Below are 7,160 nucleotides of genomic sequence, written 5' to 3'. Positions count from 1 at the left end.
ATGGTATTAAATTAGTACTTTTAAAACCATTGCGTAGGACACGTGTACTCAGTTTGCAGCACCTCTGCCGTAGATGCATTGTGACTGAATATGGGAGGGAAGGACTGTCTAGTCTCTCTATCCAACCTGCACTCCGTAAATTTATTGAGGAGTTCCCCTTCAAAATATGACAATCCAGAAAGATGAGGCATGCAATTCAAAGTAAAAGGTTGGTCCAACTTCGATAAAATAATTTTCGAATGACCTGTTTAACCTTAAATATCTCTTGCTTTACAGAAGTATCCTCATATACCTAGAGCAGGATGTAATGCCACCCAAGTTCGATGGCCGGGTGGGCTGCCGGCCGAACTCGGATATTTTTTTTTAAAGAGGCAATCCCTTACAAGGCAAAACCATGCCTGTATGGCCGTCGAACTCCGGTGGCAATACATCCCGCCCCTAGTGTCTATACACCATATGGCACAAGGTGCCCATTTCGATTCGGATTAGGGTGGCCAATCCCGGGATCGGGATCGGCGGGATCCCGGGATTTGGCCCCCAAAACGCCGGGATTTCAATCCCGGGATTGGAGTTTCCAATCCCGGGATTTTCGGGATTAGACTGCGCATGCGCAGTCTAATGCCGGGCAGCGGCTGAGCACTCGCTCAGCCGCTGCCCGGATACTCCCATACCCGACAGAGCAACCCTGCGCAGCGTAACCTCTCAGCGTGATGAGAGGTCACGCTGCGCAGGCAGGCAGGCAGAGATGAAGCCGCCCGTCCACCTAGCCAGCCCACCCAGCAAGCAAGCAACTCCGCATTATGAAGTCGCCCGCCCACCTAGCCAGCCAGCCAGCCGACCCAGCAACCCGGCTCCCGAAGTAGGAAGCTGCCCACCCGGTATCCCGGCTCCCACCCTGCCGCCGGCCGGATGAAGCTGCCCACCCGGCATCCCGGCTCCCACCCATCAACCCGGCCAGGACGTTTTTTTATTAGGAAAGCCAATCCCGGGAATCCCGGGATCGAGCATTTTTCAATCCCGAATCCCGGGATTGAAAAAATGCCCCGGGATTGGCTTCCCTAATTCGGATGCTCTGAGGGAAATTTACTAAAATGGGAGTTCTATTTCACATGAGATTTTGCTAATTGGCAATCAGAATCTACTGTTTTTTAGCACCTTCTAGAAGATAATAGAGAGTATCTGATTGTTTGCCCATAGCAACATCCCATGTGGACATCTTAGTTAATGTCCCCCTCTGAGAGTTGTAGCATAACCTCTTTTTCATTAAAATTTGTGTATTATTATTATTATTATTATTATTATTATTATTATAATATTTATTTTTTCCCTTGTATAACAGAAGTACTGTTCAAGTGTACCAGAGACACCGGGCTGTAACTTTAACTGCATAGGAATTCGTTTTAAACATATACAAAGTTTGTAGATGAAGCACAATGGAATTTGTCATGAGAAAAGCTACAGGCGCTACATAGCAGCATTTCATATACAGATTCGGTACAATCTAGCAAAGTAGTTTTGTCGCTCCCAGCTATTTTATTATGTGTATAAGATGCACATTTTAAATGAGAAAGACACTCATTGTGGCAAAGTCAGGCTATTTGGGGCAATGGAAACCACAGTGTGTCAGGACGCATCTGTATATCAGTGGTGAATTTCCAATTAGGCATGTACCTAGGGGCAGCACTTTGGGGACGGCACTTGAATGCTTGCTTTGGTATTGTCCGCACTATATGTACTAGTAACTGCTTAATATTACTACTTTACCATATGCAACCTAGATTGTGGTGTAAGTGCATAGGTACGTATAGTATGATCATAGGTGCCAATTTATGTTTTTGCTGGTGGGTGCTCAAGCCAAAACTATAGGGGAGTGGCTTCATGGGGAAGGGGCGTGACCACAAAATAATACCAATTTATATTACACAGCACAGTTGTCTCCAACTTTATCTGACAGACTCCCAGACACAGTTTATGAAGAGCCTGAGGAGGTTCTAAACACAATCGCATTAGGGTTACAATTTTATTTTGTCAGTTTTCAGGCTTCTCCTTTCTTATCACTGTAATAAAGATAGAAAAAGGTTGTACAGCAAAAGATTCAAAGAGTTACCCCCCCCCCCCCCAAGTATCTATAAATTAAACTTTAATATGCCTTCACACGCATATTAAACATCGACACGCTGTTGGAATAAATGAGGAGTCTGAGGAGTTCCACTTGCTGCATGTTAACACTTACCCAATGTGTCTGACTGGGAACGGGACGGGGTCGGGACTGGGTATGCTGCCACGGCCGCCTTCAGACTGGGCTCACTCCCTCCAGACCTTGAGTCCCCGCAGGCTGCAGCAGGTGGCAGGCCAGGCGCGCTGTGTGACTGACGCATCACGCGCGTGGAGGAGAGGGAGCAGGGAGGGGGAGGAGGTCGGCGAAGGCGCCAGGCAGGTCAGCGTCACGCAGGACGCGTAATCGTGCACGGGGCGTGGATGGCACAGGGCAGAAGTGTCCTGTAGTAGGGCTGCCGCGGCAGGTATGATTTCTTTTATCAATTAAAGATTCAGCACTGAGCAGTGCTGCAGCGGCCAGCGGGACTCAGGGGGCGGCCGCCAGTGGGTGCTCATGATTTTCCATGGGTGCTCAAGCCCTTGAGCACCCACAGAATCGGCGAAATCGCGTTCATCGCATGCGATCGACGCGATTTTTGCATTGGAATCAATGTAAAATGGTCCCTGAGACCCAATTTTACATTGATTTCAATGTAAAAAGCCCCAAAACACCCCATTTTCATTGCAACCCCCCCCCCCCCCCTCATGGGTGAAATGGCTCTCTATTGTTAGACGGGTTGACGCCAACCCGAATTGTGTCGAGCGCAGCAGCTCGCGTCCTCCGACCTTTTCATACCCCCACTATCCACGTCGGCGTGGAGTTGATTTTATAAAGTGTGGCGAGCCACCGAGGCCGAAGCTTGGCGAGCCCCGCGAGGGGACGCGCATAACTTCACAGATATACGCGTCCCCTCACGGGGCTCGCCACGCTTCGGGCTCGGTGGCTCGCTGCGCTCGCCACACTTTATAAAATCAACTCCACGCTGACGTGGATAGTGGGGGTATGAAAAGGTCGGAGGACGCGTACCGCCGCCCCTCGCGGGCTCGCTGCGCTTGCCACGCTTCGGGTTGGCGTCAATAGTGGGGTGCCGTTAACAATGGGGGGGCATTAAGCATACTGAATACCCATGAGGGGGCATATACAATGAGAAATTGGCCATATAGGCCCATTTACCATTGTTCCCTATGTAAAATCTCATTTATCGCATCGATCGCATCGCATGCCATTATAATGATCAACGCGATGTTCTCTTTCCCAGCAATTAAAGCTGGTAATTGACAGAAGATCACGTCGATCGCATGCCTTAAGTACCTTAACTTAAGGCATGCGATCAACCCCGACGGGCACCGTGCTAGGAAACAAGTACCATTGTATTCTGTATTAAAGTTTTATTACTCTTGTGTGTGTGTGTTTTTATTTTTTTCATTATTTGTTTTGTTGAAGAACTACAAATACCAGCGAGCCCTTTAATGCCCCGCATGCTGGGACTTGTGGTTCTCTAAGTCCCTGCATGTGGGGCAAGCTTGGGACTTCTAGTTCCACAACAAAGCCCAATAGTGTTTATTCTATTTTTTACACAATACATCAGCAATGCCCACCACTCTGGGGTGTTGAGGTGCTGTCAACACTAGTGAGGATACCATCACCTGAACCAATGGGACATTGTTTCTTTTTACTCCTCCAGCGGTGAGAAACAAAATTATGGTAATGTGCACTTACTGTACCTTCACAAACAAACCCAATCTGCATCTTCCTAATCCATCATTTGGTTGATCAAGTCTACAGTCCTGTAGGTTTTGCACTATATTATCAATAATTGTATTCATTGTTTATTTGTGTGTATGTTTTAATATGTTATTGTGACTATTCATTTTTTCACTAAAATTCCTTTTTAAACATTCACTCAGTTATTATTAACAGTTAAAGCTGCTATTTCTTATTGCTGTTTTTGGTTACTTTTGTGGCGGCTGACTATCCCCTATTATTAGCAGCTGCTTACCTCCAGAAATCTAGCTCCTACCAAAAGGTGCCTGAGAATATTCTTAGTTGAATTTCTTTTTTTTTTATACCCAGGATTGGAACATGTGACCTCCCTCACTGGAGGCAGACACCTTACTGGTAGAGCGTTTTGCTGATTCAATGCAAGTCTGCAAACTCTGAATATGTATTACAAAACAATTACTATTGGGCAGAGTTATGTATTGTAGTGGATTCAGTATTGAATCCCGGCGGTCGGGATCCCGGCGTTCAGAATCCCGACGCCGGAATCCCGACAGCCGAAATGCCGACAAGGGGGGGACGTGGATCGCCCCCCCTTGCGGGCTCGCCACGCAGCGGGCCCGGTGCCTCGCTACGCTCGGCACACTAATTTATTCTCCCTCCAGGGGTGTCGTGGACACCCACGGAGGGAGAATGTGTCAGCATTTCGGCGGTCGGGATTACGGCGTCGGGATTCTGAACGCCGGGATCCCGACCGCCGGGATTGTAACTGCATCCCATTGTAGTAACTTTATATAGCTAGATTTCAGATGCTCCTATGTGGGAGCAGATGGCTCAATCAGTAAGGTATCTTCTTCTAGTGGAACAGGTCAGGGATTTTAATACAGGGTGTGTCACTTGGAAAATTATGTTTAGAATAAAGTGTGACATCTTGTCATGCTAGGAGGAGTCAGCCACAGAAGTAATATCGACGGCTTTCAATTAACTGATTCTAAATTTGCAAGGGCGGACAGGAGCCCCCTTGGGAGCAGGAGCCCGGCAGCAGATAACTCACACAGTGGGAAAACTATAACTTTGTACAACTCTGGGCTTCCAAATTTAAGCATGGCCTCGGCTGAGTGGATGAATTTCAACTCTATATCACAAGTCCGGGCTAACGGTGCCCATACATGGTACAATAATTGGATGCGTTTTGGACTAGCTTACATTGCATCGCATGCGATTTGCGTGTGATGCAATCCGAACCCAGTTCCAAAAGTATCTGCAGCACATACTTTTCGAGCTGTGCGATGGGATGTGCGTGGTAGTGCGCATCACAACTGAAAAACGCACCATTTATGGGCACCTTAAGCGGGAATTTTACTAAAATGGAAATTCTATTTCAGATTGATGTTGCTATGGGCAACCAAGCAGATTATATCTATTATCTTCTAGAAGGTGCTAAATTAATAAGTAGATTCTGATTGGTTGCCCATAGCAACATCCCATCTGAAATAGAACTCCATCTTAGTAAATTTACCCCTAAGCACCTAATCAGACCGGATCGCAGGGCAAAACCACTTGCACTGCAGGTGGGGCAAATGTAACATGTGCAGAGAGTGTTAAGCCCCGTACACACGGGGGAGATATATTGCTGAGCAAGCTACTGCGACCAGCGATAAGAACGGGGCTGAAAACAGGAGCGCGCACCCAGCAATTTATCGTCGGGGCACATTCCCATCATTGGCAATATGGACCATATTTCCAGCTATTTCAGCCCCTATCGCCCCGTGTGTACACAGCTTATGATTTCGGTGACTTATTTTGTTTCTTTGCATAATAATTACAGACTGCTTTATTTTTACACTGCAATTTAGATTTTTTTTTTTTTTTTTTTCAATATATCTTTTATTGACAGGTAAAAGACATGTGCGTACAAAATAAATGTTATTTGAATATTGTTATACTTGACAGATCGGGTTACAACAATGTTAAAAGTAATTTACAAAACAATTGGTCAGCTTGCATGACGGTTTAAGGTATTACATCACAATCACATCTTATCTTTAAATCTAGCGCTAAAAAGGAGGGTCGTTAGACAATGATTCAGTTAGATACCAGGTAATACACCCCACCCAAATCTAAATTGCAGTGTAAAAAAAAAGCAGGTGGTAATAATCCTGTACAGAAACAAAATAAGTCACTGAAATCTAACTCTCTCTGCACATATTACATTTGCCCCACCTGGAGTGCACTTGGATTGCCCATTTTTAAAACCAATTTGTCCGAATTAGGCCCCTACTTAAGCTAAACCATTCCCTCCTTGGTCTGGTGTGTTGAAGGCAGTAATGCCCCTTTCAGACCGCACTTTTAAAACGGTAAATTGCCGTTTTTTTACCGTTTTAAAACGGTAATGTGTGCGGTCTGAAAGGTCCAGTCCCACTTAACCGGTTAGAAAATGCCGTTTTTTCTAACCGGTTAAAATGCAGGGTCCTACCCGTTTCTGAACCGGTATTTTAGCGCAAAAATCGGCTCAGAAACGGTATTTAGGACCCAGCCAATGAGCTGGGTCCTAAATTCAGCACAGTGAATACTTAATGAGCGCTCATTAAGTATTCACAGCACTGGAGCCCCCCCGCGCGTGTCGACACCCCCCGCGCGCGTGTCGACGCCCCCCGCGCGTGTCGACGGCCCCCCCGCGTGTCGACCCCCCCGCGCGTGTCGGCGCCCCCCCCCCCCCCCCCCCGTGTCGACTTACCCCGTGCCGGTATCTCCGTTGTGGTTCCCGGCACTGCAGCTCAGTATGCTCGGAAAGCACTTATGAAAAAAGTGTCTTTCAGAAAATGGCTGCCCCCCATACGGAAGACAGTTTTTTTAAACAGGGTTTCCTATGGGGCAGCCATTTTCTGGAAGACACTTTTTTCATAAGTGCTTTCCGAGCATACTGAGCTGCAGTCCACAACGGAGGTACCGGCACGGGGTAAGTCGACACGGGGGGGGGGGCGCCGACACGCGGGGTGGGGTGGGGGGGCGTCGACATGCGCGGGGGGCGTCGACATGCGCGGGGGGCGTCGACATGCGCGGGGGGCGTCGACATGCTCTCGGTCGACACGCAGGGGGGGGGGGGGAGCTGCACGGAGGGGAGGGCTGAAGGCTGCACTGGCTTTGACCCTGTATTTGGAAAGTTTCCAAAAACGGGTCTGCCAGTGTCAAAAAATCGGCACTTAAACGGTAATATACCGTTTAAGTGCTGCGGTGTGAAAGGGGTTTTATCTGGCAGACCCGTTTTTGGAAACGTTTCCAAATACAGGGTCAAAGCCAGTTATGCGGTCTGAAAGCAGCATAAATGATCCCAAGCCCGTTA

The sequence above is a fragment of the Crinia signifera genome, chromosome 8 (genome assembly GCF_055691185.1).
Source record: "Crinia signifera chromosome 8, ASM5569118v1, whole genome shotgun sequence".
Lineage (NCBI taxonomy): Eukaryota > Metazoa > Chordata > Amphibia > Anura > Myobatrachidae > Crinia > Crinia signifera.
Note: the sequence above shows the minus strand (reverse complement) of the source record.